The sequence below is a fragment of the Haliotis cracherodii genome, unplaced genomic scaffold, assembly GCF_022045235.1.
Source record: "Haliotis cracherodii isolate W230 unplaced genomic scaffold, xgHalCrac1.p SCAF_14, whole genome shotgun sequence".
NCBI lineage: Eukaryota > Metazoa > Mollusca > Gastropoda > Lepetellida > Haliotidae > Haliotis > Haliotis cracherodii.
This window is the reverse complement of record NW_027266269.1, coordinates 20,570,807-20,583,544: the sequence shown is the minus strand read 5'-3', so window position 1 is coordinate 20,583,544 and position 12,738 is coordinate 20,570,807. Positions and strand designations below refer to the sequence as shown.

The 12,738-nt window shown below is 39.3% G+C and overlaps 1 pseudogene; it reads right to left on the bottom strand.

The window, feature by feature from the left end:
* Positions 1-3,364: 3,364 nt before the first annotated feature.
* Positions 3,365-12,738, bottom strand: part of LOC139460270 (uncharacterized) — a 55,523-nt pseudogene continuing 46,149 nt past the window's right edge.

The following is a 12,738-nucleotide window of genomic DNA, read 5'->3' as shown; positions in this document are numbered from 1 at the left end:
AAATTTATTTCAATAGCCTAACTGAAAGCTAATACGCCACAAAATACACATGAATGTGTATGTTTGCTTAAATGAGCATAATTGTTTGTTCATGTTCACTAGGTGTGATGTGAGCTTGTTACATGCAACAATGACAAATGAAAGGTCCTTTATTTAAATAGCACAACTGAAAGCCTATATATTGTTCACAATATATAGATGAACGTGTCTGTTTGCTTAAATGAGGATATTTGTATAACAAGATAATTACTATTTGGAATGAACACTTTTGCTGTGAAGCAATGAAAGAAAGCTTTAACGTAGTTGCAACAGAATAATCTTTTTATTGAAAACAACATGCTTACGAATATATGTTTGATCCATTGCATGTGTGGTTTATGCCATGTTACATGTCCATAAGGTGAACGATAACTATATGAATGTGGTGACGCGTATGCATCGTTTTTGTGATAGACATTACAACAACGAGCAGTTCCTACTGTCGACGCGGAACAAAATCAAGACGCGGAACTAAATCAAGATATATCTGAATGGTTTGAAAACAATCAATCGCCATTCAGAATGAAAAATATGCCAATGACTTTGATCTTTAAGTTTCAGACATATTAGAAACAGATCATCGAATATTTTCCATTTGTAATTTCGATTCTCAGTTAATGGGACAAATCAGATCTATGTGAGATAGCATGACACTGCTCTCTGTTAATATTGGTGCCTCTAACATAATGTGATACCAGAATCGCATGGGTTAATTAAGTGTCGTGACATTGTCAGCTATAAGCATTCTAGAAACGTTCACGTTTTATGTTTTTTAACAACAGCCCAGGATATTTCAATCGCATAGATTTGCTCTACAATATAACCTCTGCCAAAATAATGAACTTACACACTATGACACCCGAATTGCATGGGTTAATCTATGTGTGATAACATTGTCAGCCATGTGCATTCTAACAACGTTCACGTTTTATGTATTTTAACAACAACCCAGGAAGTTTAAACCACATAGACTTGCTCAACAATATAACCCCAATATGGCAGGATAAAGCCAACCGATAAAAGGTTAGGTGAGGTGAAATGGGGTTTAACGTCGCGTCCAAGATTATTGCACTTATATAGCGACGTGCATGTATGTGTGTGTGTTTGTGTGGCTGCTTGTACTAGTCCGGACTGATGCCGATTTATAGTGCTAGCTCACTGAGATACCATGCCGCAGTTTAACATGAATACCCCACTCATACACAGTATACTGACTCCGAGCCGACCAGTCCTTGTTTTAGCCCCTTAATGCCGAGCGCCAGACAGGGTAACAACAAGTACCATCTTTTAACGTCTTTTGGTATGACGCAGTCGGGGATCGAACCCCAGACCTTTCGCTCTCCGGGCGGACGCTCTACCACTAGACCACAGAGGCGGGCCAACCGATAAAAGAACGATATCCGTTAGGGTCATATGCGGATAAGGATGCAAATAGCAAAGGTAAAGTAGGGACTACCTTCAGTGTTTATAAACATACATGGCGTTGCCCTTGCCAATCGGTGATCGAATCAGAATTAACCATCGGGAATCTGGATAAACTACAGGGATAATTGCTATCATTGTCAAAAGAACAGTCTGATATACTGAAAATCAGTGTCTAACTGTGGCATAGCTTAGGCATTTTATAAGTTTGGGCAACTTTGGAGATATAAATTTCGAAACAACTTTGCGAGGGCCCTAGGCCTGGCCAAGCGGGATCAGTAGCCATATCTGTGCTTGTAGACTTCTGTGGCTTGAAACCTTTTCCACAAATTAAAATAGTTGGATTTGGCCGAAATATGTTTGAATTGTTACCTTGTTTCGTTTTGTCGCTGTGTGTACATCTGACTGCACTTCTTAACGTTATGCGCGACATGGGTAGAATGTTTGAAGCCCATTTCTGGTGTCCCCCACCGTGATATTGCTGGAATATTGCTTAAAGCGGCGTCAAACCATACTCACTCACTCACTTATGACAGGACAGGCCGACTGTCAACAACGTCTGAACGTGATCGTGACGTCTTATAGACTAGGGATAGTGTAGCTTCCCTTTGACAAAGGGCAGTTACTCCAGCGGACAAACCGAAGAAATGCCGCGAAAGGCAAGTAAAAACAATTGATGTTTTGCGTACATGTTGCTTCGCCACTGTATAAGAAACAGATTTCAGTCGGAAATATATTGGCTACTGTCATTGTCCGACTGACACATAATTTTCCCTGTGACGTAATAAATATTAATGCCCGCATTCTAGGAACACTCGCAAAGTTTCGGTAATGTTTGTGGGAGATGGAAAGCTATTTTCAAGCACAGAATTAAACAATTACATTTTATGATAAAGAGATTATCACGCTTGTGTGTTTTGGGATGGTAACTAACGTGTATTAGGAATAAACACTATGCCTCTCTAAATACAATGTTTATTCCTAATGCAGGATATTTGTCATCCCCAGACATACTCGCGTGATAACCTCTATATATACTTATCGATGGCCTCTGTGGTCCGGTGGTAGAGAGTGGAGGGTCCGGGGTTCGATCCCTGGCCGCTTCGTACCCAAAAGACATTAACAGATGGTACTTATTGTTACCCTGCCTGCGCTCGGCATTAGGGGATAAAACAAGGACTGATTGGCTTGTATATTGTGACTGGGTGGGGTATTTATATGCAACTATGGATTGGTATTTAAGGTGGCTAGCAGTAATAAAATCGGCCTTAGTCCGGACTAGTACAAGCAGTCACATACACATGCACCCCATTTCAAGTAACCTGTAATACCTATCCGAACCGAAACTGACATGTGCGTTTAGGATGCAGTGTGTTCCATTATAAAATGTCTGTGATGTGACTTTTTGAATGACATATATGTGTATGACGTTTCTGTATGATTTATTTTGTCCCTGCCATATAGCTTTACATGACACCCCGTGGTTTACAACGAGGCTGTGTCTTATTTCATTCAAAAGTTACAATATTCTATTTTATTACCCGTCATGTATTGACCAATGCAACATCGGCAAAGTTGATTGTATGTCATATTGCCCTTCTCTCTTGGATCATTGCTTGTGACTATTGTCATGGATTTTCCTGGTTCAGATTTTGTCATATACAGGGTCTAATAATATATCTTGAATATTGCTATGCGGCGTAAAAATAACATTAATTCACTTCACTGTAATTGGGTTATCAGGAGGTACTTCACCCATCGGAAATATGCCCTTGTCTGTCTGAAGGTGCATGGTGAATATATATATTTTAACAGTTGCACAGCTGAGAACACACGGAGTACTGTAATTATGTCAATAAAACAAATATAACGTGATAAGAAACTGACTTAATAGCCTCCCACCGATATGGTTAAGATCCATGTCGACCCACCCGTGTTACAGGTTGGCGTAGACACTGGAAGCCCTGTGGTATTCTTTCACCATGTCGTAACAGAACTTGTACTGATCCTAAAACAACAGAATATAACAACTAGAGATAATACATGTTGGCGTCTGCTCATCCAGAAGTGATGGGGAACTGAGCAGATAACGTATATATGAACCTTAATTATTTTAAAACGGTACGCAACACTGACGCTATTCTATTCAACGTCTTTCTATCCGAAATATGGCAATTTTTATGGAATGAAATAATAGCTCTGAAATAAAGTAATGTTAGCAGCGAGCTGATGTCATGCGGTTCATGTACATACTTAAAGATTTATTCACCGCAGCTTAAATACACAGGCTGTGATTATGACTACAGGCAAAAATAGGGTACTGCAGTCTCACACTGTAGTTCAAATCAATTTGGTCCTGTGGTTTAATGACGAAATATGTAAAAGGATTTTTTTTAATAATAAGTTTTTCAATGCAACATAAAATAACAAGATAATAGGTTTCGTCAGCAAATCAGTATATAACTATGACCTCTGCATACTGTTTCTGTGAGGTCACAATGAGCATTGGATGTGGTGCTGTGGTGAAGAAGTATTTAGTACTCACATACGACTGGATAAACTGGGGTCTGATACACTGAAGTTCCCGGATGGTCAGGTAGATGTCCACTTCTTTGTCCAGTCTGAGTCTGCTGATGATGTTGAGGACGCTGCAGAACACCCCACACAGTCGGGCACCGTCACTGTAACGAGACCAGGGGCATAGGATTGAACAAAGAGTGTCGTTTTTTTGTCTTGAACTAACCTTACAAATGCTGTGGTCTATTCATGTTCTTTAGAACAGAATCTGTACTCACGGACAATACACAAGCGTCTTGTGGTCTTCGGAAGTACCCTTAGTGTCGATCTCATTCACGAACTCCAGCATAGCTTCCGTGCTCCCAGGGATGCGGGATTTCATCTTGTACACTGTGATCAGGCGACTTGAATCGATCTGGAAACCATACACATTACAGGGAACTTGATATTGATGTAAGTAGCATTCTTCAGTCTTTACGTCTGATCAAAAGTTTGATATAATGTGCACGATGTAAAGTGATAGATTGTAGTACATGAATACTCCAAATCCTAACAAAGAACCTTAATGGAGATTGGGTAGCAATGCTCTATGAACTGACAGATTGGTGTCACTCCTATTGGGCGTGGTGTGATCCAATCTCATTATAACCAGATCTTCATTATCGCTTCCGCTAAACAAGGATCTGTTGACATCTCATTAAGGGTCACGTCAGAAAGACCTTTTATCTGACAAATCAGAGCGTCGCCGACAAGATCATGTAAAAGACTGTTGGACTGCGATTTCTGATCATGCACGCTCCATAGATTCAACACTGGGTATTCAAAACGACAGTTACGGGTTTTACTACTGAATCCAGACAATCTAGGTCATCTACTAGCCATTCCAGAATGTTCGTTTGTTCCGTTTTCAAATTTTTAATCGAGAATTTGTCAAAACAAGTTTCAAAGCATAGCCGCCAGTTTGAAACTAAAGCCGCAAAGCATGAGAAAGCTCCCTTTCAGATTGGCTAATGTCGTCTCTTGTAAGTCATTCCATTGGTCAGTCAAAATTCGCGAAAGGTTGGTCTGATGTGACCCGTTACTTCCGCAGAAGTGAAAACTAAGATCTGATTGAATGAGACTGGACCAACACACCAAGCAGCAAATTCTGATTTAAGTGAGATTGTGCGTCGGTCACGTTTTCAGTCAGGGGTTTGTCTAAGACAGACTCGATTATCTACACCCTGACATAGCTAGAATGTTGTTAACTACATTCACTCACAGACTTCCTGATACATAAATGATATGAACTGATATGATGCAATCATGTCATCTTAAATATTATGTGCTTTCATATGGCACAATATGATTTGTCGACTGGTGAATGAGGTCTCACCTCTTCATTCAGTGTTACTGTTATCTGAACGATGGTAAATATGTCTCTTGTAGTGTCCTCTGTGCTGTGTGTGACTCGGATAGGTCCCATCTCCAACACTTGATCCTTCATGGGGTACAGTCTCTGAAAGGTTAACTATGAGATGAATACGAAAATATACACATCTGAGATTACCATTAATTCAAATAAGACATATATGTAGTTCACAATGATCACCTGCAATCTCGTCACCACTGAAAACCACATATCTAAACAGAAGATGCTATAAGAAACCACAGTATTTATTTAATTCATTAATCACAACTAAAATTGTGTATGAAGCACGTGTTGATAGCATTACAAGTCCCATATTTGAATTTTGAAAGAACTGCAAAATAGTATAGGCTACGTTTGTTTACTTCAAATAAACATATTCTGAATAAGGGACAAAAACAGGGAGCGTTGGATGGTACATTAATCAAAAATGATCTGAAGTGTTCGCAAATTATTGACCGCGCATTTTATTAGGCTTTCTGCAAGGGTGTTGTTAGGCTCTCATGCCATTTGCAGCAGTGTCTGTTGACAACTTCTTCTGCAGTGTAGTGTGACGAGCTGATGCCCATGTTTGATGTCACAACTGAACACTATGTTTACAAAAGCAGAGTAAATCCTTGTGTGCGATACCAACCTTATCGTCTTCGAGACAGACAATGGTGAAACAGTCGTGATCGTACACCAGTCTCCAAAAGTCAACAACAGTCGGTGTCACTGGTGTCTGGGTTGCTATTATACCTTGGGCACGTGTGGTAGTCTGGAGTCAAAACAAATCAAACAATGATCATCGTTATCATGCATGAAACAAACAGTGGCAAATGATTTCTACATTAATATGAATACTGAAACAGATCCCTGCAGATAAACACTATTACCATGTGATATTTCATGATTTCTACTGATGCAAAGAAGACAGCAGTCAACTTACTGGAAGCACTACTGCGTTGATGTAATCATTATGGCCTGGCACGGGAGTGGAAAGATAGGGTCGAACATTGTTCGCTGAAAGAATAAGGACATTTGTTATTTCATAAAGAAGATAAGGTAAGTAATCTTGGGGGTTCCCTAAACTAAACACTGATAGTGTGGTAGTATATATCAGACTATCTAAACAAAGATTACGACGCAAGAACGAACATAAATACTCATGGCTCTCTCGTTAATATGGAGACGTCTTAGTCAGTTTAATCTTGCTCCTTGTCTTTGTGAGTTAGTCTAACCTAAAATGGAATAATGTTATATTCATCTGACGCAGTCACAAAGATTAGGCAGTGTGTATTTTGTGTCAGAAATTGGAATTGCATATCTTTGTTTGTTATTTCTAAACATTTTAAATCTAGTATGACGATTGCACGTACAATCTTGTGGATTCAAATTTTGAACAACGTGCGTGTTATTTACAAATAATATCGACTATTAATACCTAATGTCGGTGGATGGAATGCCCGCTCACCGACACAAGTTCCAATTCGTCCTTATGACAAAATGTTAACATTGACTCATTGACTCATAAAATGTCAACACGTAGAAGTATTTTTATCTTGACTTCACCTGGTACAATGTCCTGATTCCTGTTTTTGCTTCTGTTCTCTGGGAGTTGAGCTGCAGACACTGCATCATCATCTACGTCCTGCTGCATCGCTTTGAGTGACTGCGGAAACAAGCAATGTACGGTGTGGAGTGTTCATTAAAGCTCACACATCTTTGTCACAAATTGATATGAGAGAAAAACATATATAGACAGTATACGTGTGATCCACGTGTAATTATGTTGCTAGTCTCTGTGTAGATGTGAAGTGTGATATATAACCATGTCTGACATAAGTGTTTGGTACTAGCATCTGTACCGAAACGTCACATAAATAAATGAAAGCTTAAATCCTCCAGTCATTTCCGTCATCACATTCAAGCTGTTTAGATTATGTACGCAAATGTTACTGGTCGGGTGAACACAAATTAGTGAGAGAGTATGTTTTACACCACTTTTAGCAATAATACAGCAATATCACAGATCCGCGACAAGTGAACACCTTCCAACAACACAATAACGAAGCATTGTTTTTGTGTAGATATTTCGTGGCCCATTAGGTGTACCTGAAACTGCCTGCTGATCTCCGCCTCCTCATGTCTGGTATATGTCAAACCACTTCCAATTGTTTTCTCAAATTCAGCAGAGGTATAAAAAGTCCCCTTGCTAGCAAGAGCTTCAAGAAGAACATCATGAACAAAGCGGTACTGCTCCTGGAAACATGCAAAAAGTGTATATAACAAATGTCGTCATTAGAATGTAGTCACTTGTGGTTATCATATATGACTTAAAAGTAACATAATTGTCATAATGCTACCAAACAATAATGTTTAGCCTCTTAACGGGTTGGACTTACCACAGTCTGCACCATGTTCATCCTAGCCTCTCTCATCTTGGACACACACGAGAACACGTTTACTTTGTTCAGAGACTCGGCTTCGTCAAAGAGGTTGTCGAGCGCAATGAACGTCCCCGTACGTCCAACGCCAGCGCTGAAAACATAAAAAATACGTTGCCAGCAAGTCAGATATGCAGGTGAGTCATTTGGAGATCAGATACACAGTAGATCAAAAAGAGAAACAACAGCACGTAATAAATTACCAGGGAATTATATGTGAAGGTGGAGTACTCGGAGATCAGTGATGATAAGGGATCACATATTAGAGAAACGTCTTAACCTACCCGTATCCTCCATTTCTCAGATACATTTCCCAAGTTTACTTGGCAATAATGCAGTTATACGATATCATTATAGTACAGTAAATTAAGGCACAGTATGTTGTAGAAAAAGATGAAAATGCCTACACACATCCCATCTTATATTAAGCATGGTTTGGTTTGCTGTCAAAAAATGTTTAAATCTTTAAAATGAGGATTACATGATATAGGTAAAAAGAATATGTAAAAGTGAAAGGATCAGTGTATCCGACTGTATATCACTGGGTATGCTGGATACATATGAATGTATAAAGGGTCTTTAGACATCCTCTGGACACGGGTATCACTGTGGAGGACTTCAAACGGTGCCACTTGAATGGCTAGAGGTATTTTGTTTCTATTTGAAAGTGCAATCATATCTTGGAAAAGTCACAGGCAACATACCTGCAGTGAACTACAACAGGTCCGGTATTGTCCTCCTCTGATGATGTCAGACTCCTGTACTACTTCCAGAAGCCGACCAGAGCCGGCGCAGAAGGAACATCGTGGTCAGGCCAGGACGTGAAGTGAAGCTGTGTCACTGTCCTTTTGTCAGAGGGCTAGAAATAACATATTAAATGAAACAGATCTACATGTCTCATATGAAATGGAGGAAGTGTCAATTCCGATAACAACATATTGCACAACTCCGACTTCCAATTTTCAGTACATATAACAAAAATGATAAAAGTGACAAACCCCTTTCAATAGCAAGAAATATCTGCTAAAAGCAGAGTACGATTCCGACTATATAGTAATTATTATAAACTACCACTTACATTGCGCTATATTTCAACACACGCATGCTCAAAGCGTTACACTATTATCACTCTGATCACAGGATTTTATTCACAGTTCCCTACGACCAAATCTGCCTGTGGATACACCATATGTGCAACATGTGCTCCAGTATCGTGCAGGACCAAAGGACCTACTTTCGTAGAATGGTGAACACTGTATTTTCTGATGGTAAAGTCCGCCCTGACTGTATCCAAAAGTGGTTTGATAACAATGCGACCACACATCTTCTGTTCCTTCCCGGCAGGCCAGTATTGTTCGCACTTTTTCTGAAAAGAAAGGGGGATATGGTTATGTGCATTGTTAACACCTTGACTGCAGAATTTCATGCTATAATATTAAAACATGAACATATGAAAAAATCACTTATGCGCCTCCGATTCTAAATTTAAAGTGGCTCTCAACAAGTATGCCAAGGTACCTCGAGGGAAGGGGGAAGGCAAAGGGCCCAAAACGCTTGTTTCCATCATAGATTATTACAAAAAGAATGTGTTCAAGTACGCTCTTTACTTCCTCTTACCCTGTTTAGTTCCATGACTCTAGTTAGCATGATGATTATCGATACGTTTTCCTGCCAAACCATCCTCCAGAAATCGTTCACAGTGACAGGGTTTGGTCCTGGAATATAATTACCACGACCATGAGATTACTTCAACCTTTAGATTTGAAAATGGTGTGTGTCCATGAGTAATAAAGAAAGGAATGACTCTGGAATTCCGAGTAAGAGGAGGCCTAAGCGTGAAGATCCGCCGGGCTGGAACAGGTCTCCAGGAACCCATGCTTGTCGTGAGAGGCGACTAACGGCATCGGGTAGTGAGTCTCACTGACTTGGCTGATGCATGTCATCATTTCCCATTTGTGTGGATCGATGCTCATGATGTCAATCACTGGATTGTCTGTTCCACACTCGATCAGCCGTCATATAGCTGGAATAGTGTTGGGTGTGGCTTTAGCAACAAACAAATAAACAGAGGAGGTCATCCAAAATCATGTATGTAAATAAAACTGTTGACAGATCCACTTTGTAGGCTTGCAATGAAGGAAATGATATAGCAATAGTGTTGTATATGTGTTATAGAGGAACCAATAATCTATCTACCAAACATATAATAACGTTCAAGACATATACCTTGTGCAGCAATGAACACACTGGATTCGGAGAAGCCCTGAAACAAACACACGTATTGAACAGTTACAGATGACAAACACATTATACAAAATTACTTTTCCCTCACTCTTTTATTTGCAAGGGGCAGATTTGAATAATATACATACAGGATTAGCTAACCATTTGATTAAGTGTGGCTTACAGTTATGTAGCTGGCGTGGATATAGTCCCATGTGGCATCACCATCTGGCATCAGAACAACGCGACTATCGTCATCTGTTCAAAAGAGAAATTAGGATATGTTTTCATATGACCAAACCTACACACACGATGATATCTACTCAATAAACATGTTTTTAATAGAGACGCTATTTAGAATACTAGTGTCACATCATCAAGGAAATTGAATAATAAATTCATTTTGTATAGCAAAATCAGCATGTTCAAAATGAACATTCCTGTTCGCTGCATGAGGCAAATATGAATATGAGGCCAGTCAATATGTTTATTCTACCAATCATATATAAATCACCCCGAACGTATGAGCTGAAATCCTGAAACTTTGATTTACGTATGACTGTGACATTTACCTATGTAGCAGGACATATATATGATATCTTCTTTAGAATAGTGTAAAAGTAAATATACCTGGAAGTGCAACTATGACAAATACGGATCTGATGATCGTTTTCTTTTCAGATTTGAGGGTGTAAGTGAGCATGTGATGTATGAAATAGAGCAAGTTTTCAAACGAGGTTAAAATCCTATTTAGTTATTGATTTTATTAACCAGTAGATTGCAGCACACACGATTCATTGTAAAACAATACCCCCAAAACGTACATGTACGCCAATAATGGGCTCTTTCATGTACATTATTATTTCACTAAAACTTACATGGAAATAGTTCCAAGAAACGGTTCCTCTTTTTGTTTTCAGGTTTTCTACCTTCGACATGAGCTCCGTGTATTCCGTAACGGAGTAGCTGAAAATATAAAACATCAATGCTATAACTACTCTTGATTCTCCTCCGAAACAGATTCCATTTGGCGTAAAGGGCAAAATAACTGTGGAAACTATGCGAATGGATCACTGATAATCAGTAATGATACCAGGTGTTCGCAGTTTTTACGTCTCGAAAGAATTCATCCTTCTATACCTTACTGATAATATGTATATTCATGTTGACAATGCCATATACAAAACATGAAGGTAACCTTTAAGGTAAGATTTCGATTGGCAAAATAGTTAGGGATTTACATACTTTCCTCTGTTATAACGAAAGAATAACGCCATTATAACACCACTCCTTTGCGAAACGAATGAACATGTGCCTTTAAAGAGGCATGTCTTTACTTTAGCTTACAGTTGTATTTATCAATTTAACCACGCCCTACCTTGTACTCGTGTTCGAATCCCACGCCCGTCACTCTGTCCCTGACGTACTGCTTGAGCCTGTCCAGGGACACAGGAGCTGGGACGACGTTGTAGTATGGCTCCGAGTTCTCGTACACGTTGTCTGCAGGAGGTTTTGGTTTCTTCGCAGGCTTTTCAGGTAGCGCAGGTTTACCTGCAGCAGGAGCGTCCTTCTCACCTTAAACAAGAGCAATAAGATATTAATGCAACATCTTGCTCATTTCAGGTAAATGCCCTTAAAAAGATATACTAAATAGGGTGTCTGATGTATTGACTATGTACGTATACTTATACCCTATGTGTCATGATTGTATTGAAACACACGCGACACGACGTTGTCACTCTTAAATCGTAATTATTTCTATCACATTCGGTGTTAGGTACTCCTGATATAGACAGAGATAAAGCATAGCATGATCATCAGTGCGAGCAAATTGTGGTTCCTGATTTGCGAAAAAAAAAGGGAAAATTCTAAAACGAGAATAATAGTTCATAACCGTAGTACTAACATGTTAGGACACACCTTTTACTTTACCTAGAGAAATTGTATTTTCCTCTTGTTGAGACTTCATATTACGTCTTCTGGAACATAAACCATCCCCTGTTTTAATGTGTATGTACATGTTGGTACAATTAATGGTAGAACTAATACTCATTGCATAAACGTCTTTTAGAAGTGTGGTACAATGTGCAATGCCAAACAACTTTCATAATGTTTATTTTGTCATAGTGTGTTCCGTTGTGTATATTCAAGTAAAACCTTCCATATATGCTTCAGTGGTTGTGTGACTGAATATTGCTTGACATCAAAGTAAGCAATATTCCGGCTATACGTCACGATCTGTAAAACATTGAGTCTGGCAAGCGGGTGACTGAAGGCAAGATGTTCGGATTCATGCCTATCCACATTGTATGCTGCCTTAGGTACTTGGGACCTACTCTGTTGTGGAATCAACCGCAAGGTAAGAGACTCATCTCTCATGAATATAAGATGTTACAAAACGATATTATAAGTATGACACATACCTCTTGATGACGACCAACCGGACTACAAGGATCACTGCCACTAGTATAGCTACTGCCGCCCCACTTATTGCCCAAACTGTAGAACTGGCCATGGAACCGTCGCCCCTTTGAGAGCTTGTAGACACTATAATATTAAAAAGTCAAAAACAGTTTCATGCTTTGGTTCATGAGTGAGTTATTAAGGTGTTACGTGCGGTTAAGTTTAATATATCTATTTCATTTCGGGGTAGACTATGAAAGATATTGGCAAAGGTCAAAGATGTATTGATATTCCAAAACA